Source organism: Protopterus annectens, chromosome 11.part0 (assembly GCF_019279795.1).
Source record: "Protopterus annectens isolate FY-2018-M chromosome 11.part0, PAN1.0, whole genome shotgun sequence".
NCBI classification, from domain to species: Eukaryota; Metazoa; Chordata; order Ceratodontiformes; family Protopteridae; genus Protopterus; species Protopterus annectens.
This window is the reverse complement of record NC_056745.1, coordinates 360,941,582-360,960,589: the sequence shown is the minus strand read 5'-3', so window position 1 is coordinate 360,960,589 and position 19,008 is coordinate 360,941,582. Positions and strand designations below refer to the sequence as shown.

Here is a 19,008-nt window from a genome sequence, read left to right as displayed (position 1 = left end):
CCCTACAAGCACAATGACAGGGACCATGAGTTTTCATCTTATGGCATGAACACTGGGAGATTAAGTGTACCTTGGGGCCTGTGTGATATTCAAACCATGGGCCCCCACCTCCAACACACACATTTTTTGGACTATGCTTAAATACATATTCTTTTGCATTCACCTTCTTGATTTCAAACTATAAAATAACACTCAAATTGCTGCCATTATAATCCATCACAGTCCATACTCATCCATTACAGTCACTTGACTGTCTACAACCAATTGTCTGACTGTGACAAAAAATGGCCACAATAAAGCATTCCAACTTGCTTTGTACAAATCTACACCAGTCCTGAAAAAACAGACTAATGACTGTAACCGGATCATGAAAACAGGTCAGCCATTCTCATCCACAAACAGCTCATCCATCCAACAATTACAACCCAGTTGTTGAATGTGTACAACCTCAGATGTTTGATTGTGATAGAAACTAAATAAATAAAGGATACAATAATGTACTTTAAGTTGGTTTCACACAAACACATAGTAGCCCAATATTTCACACAAATGCATATTTGTCTTGCAAAGCCAAATGATTAACTCATCAAACAGAAGGGAAAATTACTTTCATCCACAGTCTCTACTGCATCCAGCAGTTATAGCCATGTTGTTGTGTACACTTCATCAAATTGTGACAAAAAAGTGCAAGAATCAAGGATAAAACACCAAAGTAACCTGGAACAAAGACTGAAAACCTGGGGCAGATTTAAATATTGGATAAGCAATTCACAAAGAAACAATGGAAGGATGTCTGTATTGCTCCAAATATACAACAAAGTTTAGACAATTTTGAATTTTTTACTTGGAAGCTGGAAGTGTTTGCATAGGTATTTTTATACCCCAAGGAGACCCTTTTTCACATTTTGTCTCACTCTTTAAGCTTTATCCTACATCCTATCAGCACTCACTAACTGGATCAAACTGCACTATAACTGTGAAAAGCGATAACAAAAATAAGCTCAGGGGACTGGGGGCCAACTAGGTCTCCAGATGCAAAGAGGGATCTAGATGTTCTAAGGTCCACTTTAAAGTTTTATTCCATCCTTTTTCATTCACAGATGGCCTGAACAAAAATCATGACCAAAGAAAAGAAATTCAGTCTTACTCTTCAGCAATGCCTTTTCCTCAGTCATTTCAACAAACCCTATATGACAGACTACATTCTAATAATCTTGGAAAATATACATACATTGACACTGTCCATGAAAGTTAGATCTCTACCAAGATGCACTAATTTTTTTTCCCACCCAAGCAAAGACAGCTACACTGTCCCTAATGATCCAGGTAGGTGTATCACAAGAAAAAAAAACATAGCATGAATTAGATGAATGACAGTTCACCTACGACACATCTTTATGGTGTTGGGGGAAATCAGAGCACATGACTAAACCATACAGATACAAGGAGAGCACAAACTCCACACAAAAGAAGCCACTGCCAAGAACTTGTGTGAGTTTTAGAGCTTTTATTCCCAAATATTTTGGCAAAGTAATGGCCTGAACAAAAGCCATTGCTAAGGAAAGTTCTACACTTACTCTTTTTCACCCTTTTCCTACATCCTTTCCATGTAACCCAAATGACTGAGACTGCACTATAGGAACTATGGAAGAAATACCTGAATGGCTAGTGGTCAGGGACTACTAGGTCCCCAGAAGCCATAACGTCCTAGATGTTCTGAGGTGAATTTTAGAGCCCCAAACATTTTAACCAAATGGGAGGAGGAGTTAGCATAACAGTTAAGGCCTTTACCTCTCAGATTCAAGGTACAAACGTTGATTCTGACCTATGGTTGTTGGCTAGACTTGTAATATCTGTAGATTGGCATCCTAATATTAACCTATGATGGCCTGAGCAAAGATTATGACTATGGAAAAAAATTCAGTCTTTTTTTCTTTCAAAGAAGAAATAAGTTATACCCAAGGCTTAATGTTCAAAGGTGACAGGACTACCCCCCAGTAAACTGAGAAGATAAAAAAAGAAGTTATGTACCTACCATAACGTTCCATGTTAGTTGTCCTTCATCTACCCTTCCTGCTTGCTGGATGGGTTCGGAGCTTATCCTCGGCTCCGACTCGGACACTTACTATAGCTCGAGAGCTCTTTACTGGCACGAGGCTACCCCTTATCCCAGAATGCTCAGCATCAGCTACCCAGATCTCGTTTGAGATAGCTCACACTAGACATAATCATAGAAGATAATCCATTATTATTAAACCTGGATATAGAGTTAATTGTCACGGTTTGCTTGGGAAGCAACTAATAAAACAAATTAGCCAGTGAAACCATTGAGAAACTCTTCTCAATCCCCAAGAAAGAGGAAAGGAGAGAGGGATGCAAGAAGGAAGGCGACATGAAGGACAACTAACATGGAATGATATGGTAGGTACATAACTTCTTTATGTTAAGTTGTCCAATCTCACCTTCATTCTTGCTGGATGGGACAGCGTCCCTAGCACCTCAATCCTGGGTGGCTCACTGGAACAGACTCTTCAGAACCGTGGAACCAAAGGAAGCCCTGCTCCAGGAGACCACATCGACTTTGTAATGAGAAATGAATGTATGAGGATCTGCCCAAGTAGCTGCTGCACAAATTGAATCTATGGGCAATCTAGATTGAAATGGTAACGAAGTAGCTACTGACCTGGTTAAATGACCCTTCAGTTTTGCTGGAAGATCTTTTGTTGCAAATGGTAGGTATGGGCAATGGTGTCTGATAACCATTTTGACAAGGTTACTTTAGAAACTGGAAGGCATTTGTTGTTAGCAAATGAAAGGAACAACTGATCTTTTCTCATCTCTTTACTTCTATGGAGATAGAAACACAGTTGTCTATGCACATCCAATTGGTGTAATCTGCATTCTGCCTTGTTGGAATGATTAGGGAAAAAAACAAAGTTCAATGGATTGATTCAAATTGTGTTCTGAACAAACTTTAGGTAGAAAACATGGGTTGGTTCTCAGAGAAACTCTGTCATTGTGAAAAACTAGGTATGGAGGGCTAACACATAGTGCATGAAGTTCTGAAACATGTCTGGCAGAAGTAATATCAACTAGGAAGAGAGTTTTCCAAGAGAGAAATTTCAAAGAACATTATGCTGCTGGTTCAAAGGGTGGCAATATCAAGGAGGCCAGAACCAAACTGAGATCCCAAAGCTCTTTCACTGGGGGGGGGGGGGGGGGATCTAAGTAGAGCTATACCTCTCATGAAGGCCTTACAGAGTTTGTGAGACATTATGCTTGAATTAGAAACTCCGATGTGAACATTTGAAATGGCAGCTAGTTGTACTCTGATGGTAGCAAGAGCTGCACCAGATTGAAACAGTTCTGCTAAGAAATCCAAAATCTTGTGTACAGGAGCTGTAAAAGGATCTAAATTCCTGGATTCTGCCCAGTAAGAGAATCTTTTCCATTTGCTAGCATGAACTTTCCTTGTAGTTGTCTTATGGGAGGAAACAATAATATCATGCACTGCTGGGGAAATATTGGGGAGCCTGGCTAAGATTGGAAGTGGAGTAACCAAGTTGTGAGCTTGAGAGATTGGAGGGATTGGTGTAGCTCGCCTGATTGATGAATCAAGAGGTCCAGTACAGGGTCCAGAACCCAAGGCTGGGCTAGAAGGTGGGGGTGAAGGAACGAAAACCAAATCTGTCGAGGCCAATAGGGGGCAATGAGGATCATCTTGCAACCCAATGATTTTGCTTTCTGAATGACTTTTGGAATGGGGGGGGGGTGCATAAAGGAGTCCCTGAGGCCAATCGTGGACTAGAGCGTTCCTGGGTGTCTGACCTGGAGGAGGAACAAGGGAGAAGTAGCTGCTGCATTTGTTGTTGAGGGGAGAGGCAAAGAGATCGCAGCAAGGCTGGCCCCATTTGCGGAAAATAAGATCCACAATTTCCTGTTTCAGAGACCACTCGTGAGGCATGAGGATAGCCCTGCTGAGCCTGTCGGCTCTTACATTGGATGTCCCAGGGATATGCGTTGCTGTCAGAAAACATTGGGAGGAAATCACCCATTGCCACAGTTTGAGGGCCTCTCGGCACAAGGGGTAAGACCTGGTTCCACCCTGTTTGTTGATGTACCAAACCATTGACATGTTGTCCGTCTGTATTGCAATAGTCTCAGCAGGGAGAGAGTCTTGAAGAGCTTGCAACACTAGCAGCACCGCTTTCATCTCCAGGATGTTGATGTGCAAGTGGTACTCGTGAGGTTCCCAAGTGCCTTGGACTGTCTTCCCTAAATAATGCCCCCCCCCACCCTATCAGGGAAGCGTCCATGGTCACTGTGGCAACCGGATGGGATTCAATGAAAGGTCTGCCCTGAGTCACTAGTGGGGAGACCATCCACCAGGAAAGGTGTCTTTTGCAAGATTCTGTAATTAGCATCATGTGAGACATGGGTAATTCCTGGAAGGACCACTGTGTGAAAAGAAGCCACTGAAGGATTCTCATGTGAAAGCGTGCTAAGGGAACTAGAAGAATGGCTGCTGCCATGGACCCTAGAGCTTGAAGAACATATTTGACTTGAATTCTTTTGCTCCTCAGGAGAAGTGACACCTGTTGTCGAATAATGGAAACTCTTTCCAGAGGCAATTTTACAATCATTTTTCTTGTGTCTAGCTCTGCTCCTATGTATGCAATAGACTGACAGGGCAACAAGGCAGATTTTTCAAAGTTTATTGTGATGCCTAGTTGAGCACAGGATGTGATGGTGTAATCTCGTGCCTCTATAAGTTGTTGCCTGGTGGTAGCAGTGAGGAGCCAGTCATCCAGAAAAGGAAACACCTGGAATCCTAGACGTCTCAGGTGAGCTGTAACTATTGCCATGCATTTGGTTGAACACCATGGGGGCTGTGGTGAGACCAAAGGGCAGAGCTCTGAATTGGTAATGACTGTCCCTTAGCCGGAAGTGTAGAAATCTCCTGGACCATCTGTCCATTTTTATATGACAGTACGTGTCCTGAAGATCTATGGAGCACATCCAATTGCCCTGACCCAGAAAGGGGAGAATGGACTGCAGTGTTACCATCCGGAACTTTTCTTTTGTACAGATTTGTTTAATTTGCTGAGATCCAAAATTGGTCTCCAGTACCCTGTCTTTTTGGGCACTAAAAAGAATCTTGAGTAAGTTCCGAATCCTACGTGGTCTGCGGGGACTTCCTGGATGGCTCTTTTTTCTAGCAGTCTTGAAACTTCTGTGACTGCCTTTTCCCTTAGATTGGGTGGAACATCTGGGATGGATTTTTTTGAAACAAGAGGGGCTTGATGGAAGGGAATCTTGAACCTCCGGATATAATGGATAGTACCCATTTGTCTTTTGTAATATTTTGCCAGGCGATTGGGTACAATGAAAGCCTTCCCCCGACTGCCACCAAAGTTGTGCAGTTGGACATCCCTTCAGGGATGTTGATAGGGTTTGGAAGAGAACGTATCTCTGTCACCCTAGTTTTGCGGACCCCCTCTGCCTCGAGGGCAGCATTTGCCATTGTTACTGTTTTCCCTTCTGCCCCTGGAGGAAAATTCACCACGTGCACCAGGCAAGGGTCCCTAGGATTTTCAAAACCACATCTTTCCACCCTTCTGACCCTTTGGGTATGGTCTGGTAGGAGTGGAAAAATGGACTCCCACATCAGAGAGAGTCTTGCCTTCCTGCTGGCACCTGGTAAGTGTGTCTTTCACCTGAGGCCCAAAGAGAGAGGAGCCGTCAAAGGGGGTATTGGTGAAGGACGCTCTGAAAAGTTCCGCAAACTGACACCGCCGCAGCCAAGAATGTCTCCTAAGAGCCACTCCTGTTCCTGCAGCTCTACTCGCTCCATCGGCTGCATATGAAATAAGCCTCATGATGGAGTTGACTACTGAATTTAGAGTCGCCAGCTGGGTAGCTACCTTGGTTGAAGCTCCCTCAGCTGTGGGATCTTGTAGGATATCTCCAAGCTCTTTTAGGAGATCCCTCTGAAGCCTAGTAAAATGGGAAAGATAGTTCAGGGACCTAAGGGAGAAGGGTCACTGATGAAAACATTTGCTTCCCAAATCTGTCCATCGTATGGGAGTCTTTATTCCGTGGATGGACAAATGAGGAGGTTTCCGCTAACTCTCTCTTTGTGGCTACTGCTATCACCATGGCATCAACTGGGACACCTTTAGTCAGGAATTGTTAGTCTTGGGGAGCTGTGATAAATTTATTGGGTCTCCTCGGGATAGGTTCCATGGAATCTGGAGCTGACCAAGCCTTTCGAGACACTACAGACATGAGTGGATCAAAAGGCGGAGACACCCAGTAGGTGGAAGGTCGGGAACCAAATGCATCCAGGTATACAGACTCTGAGGAGGCTAGGGAAGTCCAGCTACGCCTCTGCTTAAGAATCTGGAGGATGTCTGAAAAGGAAACATCTTCAGAGGGGGACCTTGGCGACACCTCCAATTCATCCAGGTCTGTATTCGAAGTGACAGACTCAGGGGAGTCTTGGTGCTTCCTCTTGCACTCTTTCTTCTGGAAAGCCTGCTCAGAATGCTCTGGGGAGGTTTTGGAAGAAGAGGGTTCCCCCAATGGGGTGTCCTGGGGCATAGGTTCCCTACGCTTTGGGGCTAGAGGAGGAGCAGAGGTTGTCACAGGCACTGAGGGGGACGGAGCCGATGGGACCGATAGTGGGGTCGTCTGTAGGGACAGCACTCTCCGCATGACCTTGAAGGCGTCACAGTCTTGACACAAAGAGGACGGGCTATGGGGTTTACAATTAAAGAAACTTACAAACTACTATAAGAGAGAAAAAAATACATCAATTTTTCAAGCAAATTATTTGAATTTAAATAGAGAAAAAAGTTATACTAAGCCTGAGCCAGTATTGACGCAACCTCGCAGCTAAAGCGGCAAACGAGATCTGGGTAGCTGATGCTGGGCATTCTGGGATAAGGGGTAGCCTTGAGACAGTAAAGAGCTCCCGAGCTATAGTAAGTGACAAGAGTTGGAGCAGAGGATTGGCTCCAAACCCATCCAGCAAGAACGAAGGCAAGATTGGACAACTTAACATTAAATATTTGTACATTACTTAAAAAATATCCGGGAATAATGCCTTCCTCCCACCCCACTCCAAAAAGGTCAACTTCGTAAACCTGTCTTGTGCAGCTTGGGATAAAAGCGAAAGAAGAAATGGTCACATACATATTTCAAGTTATCTGTTGTCATACATATATACAACATACCTCCTCACTCTTCTCCTCAAAAGGCAGCCACCTTCTAAGTACATCTCTGATGTCAGACAGGGACTAAAGTAATAGAACAAATTGCTACAGTAATCGGTTTCTGCTTCCTGCTGTCAAACATGCTTACATAGCAAGCGTACTCCACCCCAAAAGATAGCCACAACTATACATGTACTATTATGAAGAAAAAGAAAAAAATAAGATCTCAGTAATGCATTCCAGCCTGCTGCACCAAGACAATCCACTCCCTCTAGATAAGCTACAACAACCTTGTGTGCAAACCCCTTGAGGTTTGATTGTGAGGAAAGTGTATTTATTAAACCACAATGCCCCAGGCCACCACATAAGCTATACCAACCTTGTGCATCTTACACATCTGAGATTTATTTGTGAGCAAAGCAAAAATACAAAACACTGACCACACAGTTCACAGCCCATGCTGAAGCTACAGGACCTTTTGTATATTTTTGAGCAGCACAGCCAGTTTTAGATTAGATGGGGCTCAGGTCAGAGATTCAAAATGGGGCTTCTCTACTAAGCCTGCTTCCAACTCCCCCAATAAAGCCAGGTGTGGGGGCCACCAGGTCACCCAAAAGCTCTAATGGTCCAGATGCTCTGTGATGCATTTTATGTCTTATTTTTGTTTAATGCTACCTAAAAGTGTTCCATGTGCGAGCCTACAAATATTGAGAGCTGCCTCTAAGGTTCTCAACAGCTCAGTGTTTTTACTTTTTCTTTGGAGAACTGTCTGGTATAACAACTGTCTTGGTATTGAGAGTGGTCGATACTGAGGGATAACATTGGGCCGGATACAAAATTGTTGGAGTCAGAGTAGATGCTGAAGTGGAAGTCCTGCATATTTTTGCTGTTGAAGATGATGATGGCAGTAGATATCTCTTTATCTCTATTCTTTTCTCAGTCTTTGGATTTATCTTTTTCAGGAAGTTTAGGATCTTGTCACTTGGCTCCTTTGAGTTGCTGAGGAAATGATGTGCTGGCCAGATCTTATGTAGGGGCCAGGAAGAAGCTTTTTAATGCTAATCTGTTCTTTCTATCCATTATGGAAAGCAGAACAAAAGAACAAATATCACAGTAAGGATGAAGATGCTTGGGTCCTAAGCAAACTACTCACTGAAGGTGCGGTCATGCTGTGAAATATCATACTCGCATTAGTGGCATTTCTAAAATCCAGACACCTTTGTCATTACGGGCAAAAAAAGTCAACAAAATAATAGTCAAATATATATAATAGTCCTTTATCAAAAAGTAGCAAAAGAAGAAAATATTTTTTCTAAAAGCTAGAGAAAGCCTCAGCAAGGAAAACAAAAACAGAAAAAGAAGTTAATGTCTTACCATAATGTTCCATCTGTGTTGTCTATCTTCATCTATTCTTGACTGATGGGTTACAGTTCCGATCCTTGGAACCGATCAGGCTGTTACATAGCTCACGCCAGCCAAAATACTCTTGAGCTAAAGGTCTACCCATAACGGCCCTCTCTACATTACCTCAGATAGAGTTTGCAAACTTAAAGGAGGATTCCCATATCCATATATACAAATAAATAGAAATTAAACCACCATGAAAAAGCCATGTTCAGGGAGTTTCCTAACTGAAGACCCAGGACAAAAATCACTTTACCAGGAGTCTCGAGAAGGGGGAAGGAGGGAGGGATGTCAAGAATAGATCAAGATCGGCAACACAGATGGAACGTTATGGTACGACATAACTTCTTTATCTGATGTTGTTAATCTTCATCCATTCTGTACTGATGGAGCAGAGTCCCCAGCTACTTTAGATCCTGGGTGTACCTATGGAAGAATATTCCTGAGAATCATAGAACCAAAGGTGGCTCTTCCCCTAGAGACCAAATCCAATTTGTAATGAGCGATAAAGGTATGCTGAGTAGCCCATGTTGCTGCTGCGCACAGTTCTTCCATGGAAGCCTTTGAATGAGAAACAGCTGAAGTAGCCATGGATCTAGTGGAATGAACCTTAACCGGCATTGGTAATTTTAGATGTTTTTTGTTATAAATGAAAGTAATACAATCTCTTAGCCCTTTTGACAAGGTAACCTTAGACATAGATTTTCCTAAGGTTATACCAGTGAATGAAATAAATAATTGTTCCGATTTCCTGAATTCTTTAGTTTTGTTGAGGTAAAAACGTAACTGTCTAGGTATGTCTAACAACTGTAGGCAGTATTCACCTTTGTTGGTAAAATTTGGAAAGAAAACTGGTAAGTCTATAGTCTGACTGATATTGGAATCTGTAACCACCTTTGGAAGGAAGGACGGATTGGTCCTGAGTGTAACTATCTTTATGGAAAAGTAAAGGAGCTTTGAACATAAGGCTTGCAATTCAGACACTCGTCTTGCAGAGGTCAGAGCTAAAAGCAGACGTGCTCTTCAAGAGAGAAACTTCAAATCACAAGTAGCTGCTGGTTCAAAGGCAGAAAGTACCAGTGATTGTAGAACAACAATCAGGCCCCATGGTGGTAGAGGATCTTTAAATGGTGGCTTTAATCAAACATTTCCCTTAAGGAAGACATTACATAGTGTATGTGAAATTAAAGGTAGGTCTCTAAACCCATTATGAAAATTAGAGATGGCAGCTAGAATTACCATAACAGTAGAAGCAGAAGCTCCTTTTGCAAAAACGATGGTGAGAAATTCTAACAATTTTTCCAGTGGAGTTTGAAAAGGGGTCAAGACCATTACCACATACCCAGATTGAAAACCTCTTCCACTTACTAAGGTAGAGTTCCCTGGTGAATGGTTTATGTAATTTTTATCACCGGGGATGGTACGACATTATGCCTGGTGACTAATGGAATTGGAGGAACCAAGCAGTTACCTTGAGACTTTGAAGATTGGGATGCAGCAGTCCCTGAGGGTGAGACAGAATGTTTGGAACTGCGTCTAGAACTCATGAACTAAATGAGGCCATACGAAGGGAAACCAAATTTGTCGATGCCAATAGGATGCAATGAGAATTACTTTGCTTCTTAACCTGGCTGCTTTCTTGAGAAAAAGTGGAATCAGAGGGAACTAGGAAAGGCACAGAGGAGGCCCAGGGCCAGTTGAGGAGAACAGCGTCTCTCGGTGGCTCCCCCGATGGGGGATCAGGGTAAAATAACATCAGCATTTGTTGTTTTGGGGTGAAGCAATAAGGTCACAGCAAGGCTGGCCCCAGCGACGAAAGATCTTTTTCACTATTACGGAACTGACAGACCACTTGTGAGCAACAGAATGCACCTGCTCAGTTTGCCCGCTATCACGCTTGAACTGCCCGGGATGTGCATTGCTATGAGAAAGCAGTTAGAGGCAATGTTCCACTGCCACACACGGAGAGCTTCTCGACAGAGGGGATAGGATCTGGTTCCCCCTTGTTTGACATACTAGACTACAGACATGTTGTCTGACTGAAATGCAATTATTCCTTGAGGGAAGACACAGTGAAATGCTTGCAATGCTAGAAGCACCTCCCTCTGCTAGAAGCACCTCCCTCACCTACAGGACGTTGATATGCAGATTGTCCTCAAACATAGATCAAGTGCCTTGGATTGTCTTTACCAGATAACGCACCCCCCAATCTGGGAAGTACCTGTGGTCACCACGGCTTTGCACTGAGGAAGGACAAAGGGGCGGCCCAAAAGAATTTGCTTGGATTCCCTCCACCAGGAGGGGTTTTTTTTGCAGCGACTGGTGAAAATTATGAGATGGTTCATTGGGTGAGTTAGTATGGACCACTGCTTCGTTAGTAGCCACTGTAGTAATCTCATGTGCTATCTCGCTAAAGGGAAAAGACTTATCGCTGCTGCCAAGGACCCTAATGCTTGAAGCACCAGACACGCTTGTACTTTGAGGTCAGGAGAGAATGAACCTGAGATTTTATTCTGTACAACCTGTGAGCCAGTAGGGAAGCTACACAAAAGAGTGTGTTTAGACGAGCTCCGATAAATTCAATATCCTGAGAGTGAATCAGTTGGGACTTTGCTTGATCGTAATGCCAAGATGATTTCTATTGCTTGTAACAGTAGATGTCTGGTGGAAGTGGTGATGAGACAGTCTTCTAGATATGGAAACACTGGGAATCAGTGCAGTCTCAAGTGAGCTGCTACTGCGGCCATACATTTGGTGAGCACTCTGAGGGCTGTGGTAAGACCAAAAGGCAGCACCCTGAACTGATAGTGACTGGCTCCTAGCTGGAAGCAAAGAAACTTCTTGAGCATTTGCTCATTTTTATGCGGTAATACGCATCTTGAAGGTCTAAAGAGCACATCCAATCATTTTCTTCCAGAAAGGGAAGTTCTGACTGAACTGTGACCATCCAGAATTTGGACTGTTGAACAAATTTGTTTAGAATGCCGAGATCCAGAAATGGTCTCCAGTCCCCCTGCCACTTTTGGCACTAAAAAGAATTTTAAGTAAAATCTGGATCCTCTATGGTCAGGTGGGACTTCTTGGAAGACTCTTTTGTCTAGTGGTTTTGCACCTCTAAGGCTGCTTGGTCCCTCTGACTGAGTGGAACATTGGGAAGCCTTGATCAAGTGCTTGGGTAAAGGGAGAAGGACAGAAGGTAATCTCTGCAAATTATTTTCAGCATCCAGGCATCTGTGGTTATATGAAGAAATAAAAGTAATCCGTAGACTGATATCACCGTTTTGCAAAATTTATTATAACACACTTAACGCTTTCATCTGATGAAACCCACGGATTGGCTGGGTGAAAGCGCTAAGTGTGTTATAATAAATTTTGCAAAACGGTGATATCAGTCTACGGATTACTTTTATTTCTTCCTTATTAGTCTTTTGTTGTGTTCCTATTTTTCGTTATCTGTGGTTATATGTTGCTGGGCTGAAGGGTGCAAAGAAAATCTGTGCGCCCCCACCCCCCCTTTGACTGCTTCCACAGATAAGCAATTGGGCCTCCTTTCAGGAGCAATGATAAGGGCTGGCCAGAGAAGGATTCCCTGGATCCCTGGTTCTGCGGGCCACCTCTGCCTCTAGTATGTTGTCTTCTGTTTGAAATCCCCCCTCTGCTCCGAGGGTAGTCTGTACCACGTATGTCCTGAAAAGGCTTCTGGAACTTCTTAAACCACATCTTCCTGCTCCTCTGATTCCTGAAATAGGCTCGTTGAGGAGCAGAAAAACATATGCCAAGAGCAGACAGAGTCTTTCCATCTTACTTACACCTGGATAGAGTTTCCTTAACCTTGAGGCCGAACAAAGATGATCAGTCAAAAGGAGCCCTGATGAAGGAAGATTTAAATGGGTCTGAAAACTCATGCAGGCTATCCAAGTGTGTCGAATATCAATGCCTGAAATCAGCTGACCTGGTTGCCCCTTCTGCTGCATGTGCAATGAGCCTCATGGACAAATTAGATATATACTCCAAGGTAGCTAGCTGGGAGGCCACTTTTTCCTGGACCCCCTTAGCCACAGCTCCTGCTAGGGTGTCTGATAGTTCCTTTATCGGATCCCTTTGGAGCCTAGTAAACTGTGCCATGAAGTTCAAGGACCTGAGAGTAAAGGTTCCAAATCTGTCCATCGTCCTCGACTCTTGGTTAGGGGGATGAACAATGGAACTTTCCTCAGCTAGTTCCTTTTTAGTGGCAGCCGCCACCACCATGGCGTCTACTGCTGAGCTTTTCACACAATGTTGGTGATCTTCGGGTGCTGAGAGTCTATCTGGTCGCTGGGGAATTGGTTCTATGAAATCAGGAGCCTTCCAAGCCTGCTGAGCAATCAGCTTAATAAGACAGTTACTGGGGGGAGTCAACCAGGAAGTAGATGGGTGAGCTCCAAAGGCCTGCAAGTACACAGACTCCTCAGAGGAAGGGTCTTTTGGACTTCCAGTTACCACCTGTTTGAGGAAGTCTCTACAGGAGACGTCTTCCGGGGGTGATGGGGGGGGGGGCTTCACCTCATCGAAACCCCCCCCCCTCATCGAAATCTGTGTCCTCAGTGACAGGGAGCCTAGGTGTTTCCTCTTACACAGACTCTTCTGAGGGGGGTGGGTCAATGGGAATATCTGAGGAGGACTAGGAAGAAAGATGGTCTTTAGATGGCAATTCTTGCAGCCTTGGAGCTCGCTGTCCAGGAACTGAGGCTCATGTAAGTTCTGGAAGGACAGGGATCAGAGGCTGAGGCTCCGGTAACACAGGAGCCACCTGAGAAGTAGCAGTGGCCAAGGCACTCTCCACGGCTTGAAAAGTAGGCACCCTTGAGGAGGGATGGGGGCCCGGAACAAAGACCGATAAACTCAGAACTGGAGTCAGACACTGCACCAAGAGACCCACCTCCAAGCCCAGAGCAGAGGAAAGACCCGCAGATGGTGCAGACCAAAGCAGTAAAGTCGACTCTGAATAAGACAAAGATGTTGTCGATGCCAAAATCACTGGAGCCTGTGTGGTTGGAGTTGACAGCTCTAAAGCCTGTGAGGAGGTCAGAGAAGGAATACACGTAGGGATACTAGGAGAAGACTCCCCTGCTCCAGGAGGGAAAGCAGGTTGAGAAGATGGAAGAAGTCCCCTAGCTGTCAAGAAGCTGGTCCACCAACCTCACAACGTCAAGTCTGGAGAGACTTCTGGTGGACCCAAGGATGAATCAGATCTTTCTAAGAAGGGGATTGGAAGCTGATCCAGACAGGGGTCAACTGTGGGGGAGTATCTTGTCCTGGGTATATGGAATGCTTCAGTCTTTGGCACCGGGGGATAAGTTATGGACTGCAGCACAGTAGATGTCGGTACCAATGTGGTACTGATGAAGTTGGTGCTGATACAGAGGTTGTAGTTGGTACTGGTGCTGAAGTCAGTGCTGGTGTTGTAGCTGGTGACTATGTCGAAATAGGTGTCAACGGCACCAAAATAGCAAGTGGTGCCACAGACTCAGTACGGTCCAAGATTTATGGAACCTTAAATTTTGGTTCCGTAGAAGATCCGGCAGAAGAACTTTTATGCTTTTTTGGTGTTGGTGCTGATAGACATGTCAGCAATGAGCAACTACATTTTGAACCAGAGGCCAAAGGAGACTGGTCAGCCTTGGACAAGGCTTCTTCAGAGGATGCCTTAAGGAGCCCTTTAAGAATAAGCTTATTCTTATGCTCTGCCAAGGGTCTGTTACTAGAGCCCTGGCAGATGGAACTGCCACTGTCGAGATGTGGTGCACCTAAGGAATAAAATAATTTCTCATGCCCATAAGACATCAGCATTTTTCTGCCAAACTCTTGGCACTGTTTAAAGCCTGTGGTAGAGTTCGACTTATCTGCCATGGAAATCAAGAAAAAAAAAAAAAGGTGTGGCGGGGAATCAAGAAAAGAAAGACCTACACATACAGAAAAAAAAAAAAAAAAAAGAATCCTACCAGCAATGGTAGGAAAGATTACCCATCAGTAAGTTAAAGAAGGGAAAGAAAAAACTACCAGCTATAGTAGGTGAGGAAATACCAAGTGGTACAATGGACACACAGAAAGGGTAGACATTTGAAAACAAACTACTGGCAAAACTAGAAGAAAAATATTAAAGGAGAAAACTTTAAATACTGAAAATTACAGTTATAGTTCGAGAAGAATATATTTAGCTGCGAGACAGAGTCGGCTGACACCTCTTTCTACAAGAGCAGCAAACGACACCTCTTTCTACAAGATCTGGGGTAATGTAGAGAGGGGCATTATGGGTAGACCTTTAGCTCGAGAGTTTTTTGGCCGGCGTGAGCTATATAACAGCCTGATCGGTTCCAAGGATCAGAACCATAACCCATCAGTCAAGAATGGATGAAGACTGACATAATCAGATCACAAGATGTAGAAAGGTAACACATGGACTGAAGTCCAAATTTCTGTAAAACAGACAGACTTAGGCAGGCCTCAGATGGGGAGTTAGGAGAAGCAAGAAAAAGCAAACCACACTAATATTTTTCACATTCACAAATTATACACGTTTCTTCTTTATTTTTAACAATTATTCACTACCAACATATCATAAGCTGCTCAGTTCCTGTCTTCCCTTAAACCTCCTCCTGAATATTATTCTGTGTGTACTGTTCCCACAAATTCTATGTATTTTTATGCAGATTGCTCCTTCTCTTTCCTAGAGATCCAAACTCTAGTTCTTTTACCTGTTTTACAATGAGAAACAAGAAAATAACACGGAAAAAAAATGACAGTTTTCGGGAAACAGAATCTGGATAAACAACCTGAAGGCTAGTACATGGGGATGAGAAAAAAATGCATCAGGAAAAAAAGCTACTTAACTGAAAAGGCAAACTGGAGTGCATCAGAATCAGGTTGGTCTCAAAGTAGTAGCAAAGAGATCTGAGGGAATAGGGAGCCACACACCATCAAGTAAGATGGGAGAGCTCGAGTGTTGAAGGAGAGTTTCCATAAGAAAGTTTTCTGGCATGGATCCACCTCACTAAAAGAATACAGTGTGCAAATAACAAGTCCTATGCAAACTGCCTCAAGGCTCTATTCCTTGTATTGTCTCCTACAGGCTGTTGAAGGGAGATCTATGCCTGGCATACAAGGCATTGTCAGACCCCACTCTGATGGACCTCCTGCATATCCACAAAACAAACAGCACCAGAATTACCAATTCTAAAGACTTAAACATTGCCTGTGATATAAATAGGACCTGCTGGAGAGACAGGTATGCATCCTATAAATTACTGCTTCTCTGGAACAGGCTCCCCCCCATCCACGTAAATCACAGTTCCTCCCTAACCCAATTCAAGTGCAACTTGGACAACTGGGTGAGGAACAGGAAATTCATCCCTGGTTTGGCACCTATGTCTCCAACGGACAAAAGCAGCCTACAAATGGTTCATCTCCCCGGCCCCTACTTGTAAATATTTCGCCTCCAAGCCCCTGCCTGTAAACATTTCACCTCCCAAGCTTCTACTTACATTCATCAGGGGTACCAGAACTTGTCACAGTTTTGGGATGCATGGCTAGGCTTAAAAAGGCCCTTGTGATCATTAGCCTAGTGAACACCTATGAACCTATGAGGCAGATAACCTAACCAGTTGAGAGAGACAGAAGGGACAACACAGGATCTTGCCCATTTGTATCTATTTGTCATTTGTTAACTGGGTTAGCCCAATTGAGGCAAGGCCCATTTTCAGTGGAGACCCAAGGGGAAAAGCTCCAATACATATCAAAAAACTCAAAACTGTACAAATAAAAGATTAATTACATAAAAGTTTATTCAAGATAATATGGCAAGTTATAAGGTGCACAGATAGAGTGAATAACAAAAGATGAAAATACATTTGCTAGTCTTGAGCAATCAAGTTAGTATTCACGTTTGTATTCCATTATATTAAAAATTAACAATCTTGATAGGCAACATAGCACAGAAGTGTTGCTATTTACATAAAACACACACACACACACACACACACACACACACACACACACATATATATATATATATATATATATATATACACGTACACACATGCACACATACCTAGATATATACAATGAAGCAGCTGATAATTTCTTATTGGGCTGATGCAACTTACTAAAGTTATATACCAAAGAAACTGAAGTTTTAGGGTACAGAAAGGTGGATGGGGATGATTAGGTAGGGTCCTGGCATGGGCAGGGGCTTGAGTTTGCAAGATAGGTTTTCAGCAGCTGTTAGTGTATTTGATATTTCAGACATTTGGGGGGGGGGATTGTTCCAGGCCTGGGACACTGTGCTTTTGTATAGTAGTTTGCCTATGTTCTTATTAGATTTGTATACATCGAGGAGGGGTTGACTGGAGCTACAGAGAGTATGAGTAGTAGAATATAGGGATATTAGAGAGGAGAGGGAAGGACAGGCCAAAGATTTATCAACTAAGGAGTGAGTGATTTGTAGCTGGGACAGAAGCAGTAGGTGGGGGAAATCAAGCCATTAGAGTTGTTTTAGAGCAAGGCAGTGGTGTGATTTGTAGGGTTGGTTGCTGGCAAATCTAGCTATTTTGTTATGTGCTTGTTCAAGTTTCGTCATTAAGGTGGCTTGCAGGTGTGTAAATATAGGAGAAGCATACAGAAGGCAGGGAAGGAGGAATGCTTGTGTCAGACAGGAATTTTTTCTTTCTATAGACTAGTTCTAATTTCTGATGTGTCTTTTTACTGCACTGTTGGATATGTAGGTCAAATTTTAATTGGTCATCAATTATGGTGCCAAGGAGCTTAGTGTGTGGTTCAGGTTTAATAATAGTGTTGTCAAGAGATGAGACGGTGAAAGGGGTTTCATGATGGGAGAGATTTAGGAAGGAAAAGGAGGAGGAGTTAGCCATTTTCGGTGGAGAAAAAAAAGCTTTGAGTAATAGAATGAAGGTGAGTGATGTTATCAGAGAAGGAGAGAAGGAGATAAGAGTAGAATCATCAGCATATTGTATAAGGGAGGAGGTGGTGCAGGATGAGTGGAAGTTGGTAGTAAAGATATTGAAAAGCAAAGGCCCTAGGATAGAGCCTTGGGGGACTCCAGTCTGGATAGGGAGAAAAGTCTAATGACTGTAACCTATTAGTAAGGAAGCTGGAGAACAATAAAATAGTGAGATGGAGAGGCTCAGATCAGATAGTTTAGTAAGTAGGTTAGAGTGAGAAACAGTATTGAAAGCTTTTGAAAGGTCAAGGAATAGACAGTGCACCAACAGGTTTTTGTCTATAGCCTCTGCGACAGTCTTGAGGGAAAGAGAGAAGGGCAAGTGGAAGTACTGTAATTTGGCCAAAAGCAATGTTGAGTCAGGGTCAGAAGGTTTTCCTGAGTTAGGTATTAGAGAAACTGATTGTGTATGCATTTTCGAGGATTCTAGAGATGGTTATCGAATGGCTATTGGTCTGAAATTATATTTAATTATATATCCCTTAATCTTCCACCAGCTACTCCAGCAAGATACATGTTCCAGGGTGTCATAACATTATGAGAAGATATAAATGTGGCACTGAGACACCACATCTAAACTGCATCCAAAACTTAAAGCTGCAAAGAATAAAGGGACTGAGTCAAGGGGGCACATGATTCCATCTGACAGATGAATACTAGCATTTATACCATCATCAGGAAATATACACATTAATTCTCAGTGGAGCTCTGCTTTGATCACTATTTATTTTAATTACTTAGGGTAGCTTAACTTTACAGGTAGACCAGTAGAAATTGATCCCTTTTTTAAGCTATGACTTGGGCCAAAGCAAATGGAGCTACAGACAAGTTAGCTAAGCCAATCAACATTACATAAGCATAGGGCAGTGTTGTATAAAAAAACAGCTAATACACAGAGCACAAAATGAACATAACAGGAGAAAGATTAGCTAATGGGCGTTTTATTCAATGCAGACTAGTTAAAAGGCAACACGTCTAAATCCCTAATGCCAAAACACCAAATGCATTATGACCAAAGTCAAACGGCCAGATGTTGAAAACCTTGCAGCACATATGGCTGTAGTGCAAACAACTGAATATATCGTTGTATAAAACAAACTAAAACACTAGGTGCCAGCACCAAAGCCTGATCCAGCACTTGGTGACCTGCGCAGTTGCCTAGGGCCCACTGGCTGCCACAAAAAAAAAAAAGTTATGTACCTACCATAACGTTCCACGTGAGTTGTCCATCTCACCTTCATTTTGTAATGATGGGTTCGGAACCTATCCTCGGTTCCAACTTGTCCATTTACAAAATCTCGAGATCAACTAGCTTGTGGCTTACTCCCTATCCCATGATGCTTTAGTGCCTTCCCCAGATCTTGCTTGCTGGCATACTAATGCTCACGTGTA

At 43.3% G+C, this 19,008-nt stretch overlaps 1 protein-coding gene across 1 annotated transcript in view; it reads right to left on the bottom strand.

Moving 5' to 3' along the window:
* ATP2B1 (ATPase plasma membrane Ca2+ transporting 1) overlaps positions 1 to 19,008 on the bottom strand; it is a gene marked incomplete in the record, with an annotated part of 2,275,481 nt that overhangs the window by 407,497 nt on the left and 1,848,976 nt on the right.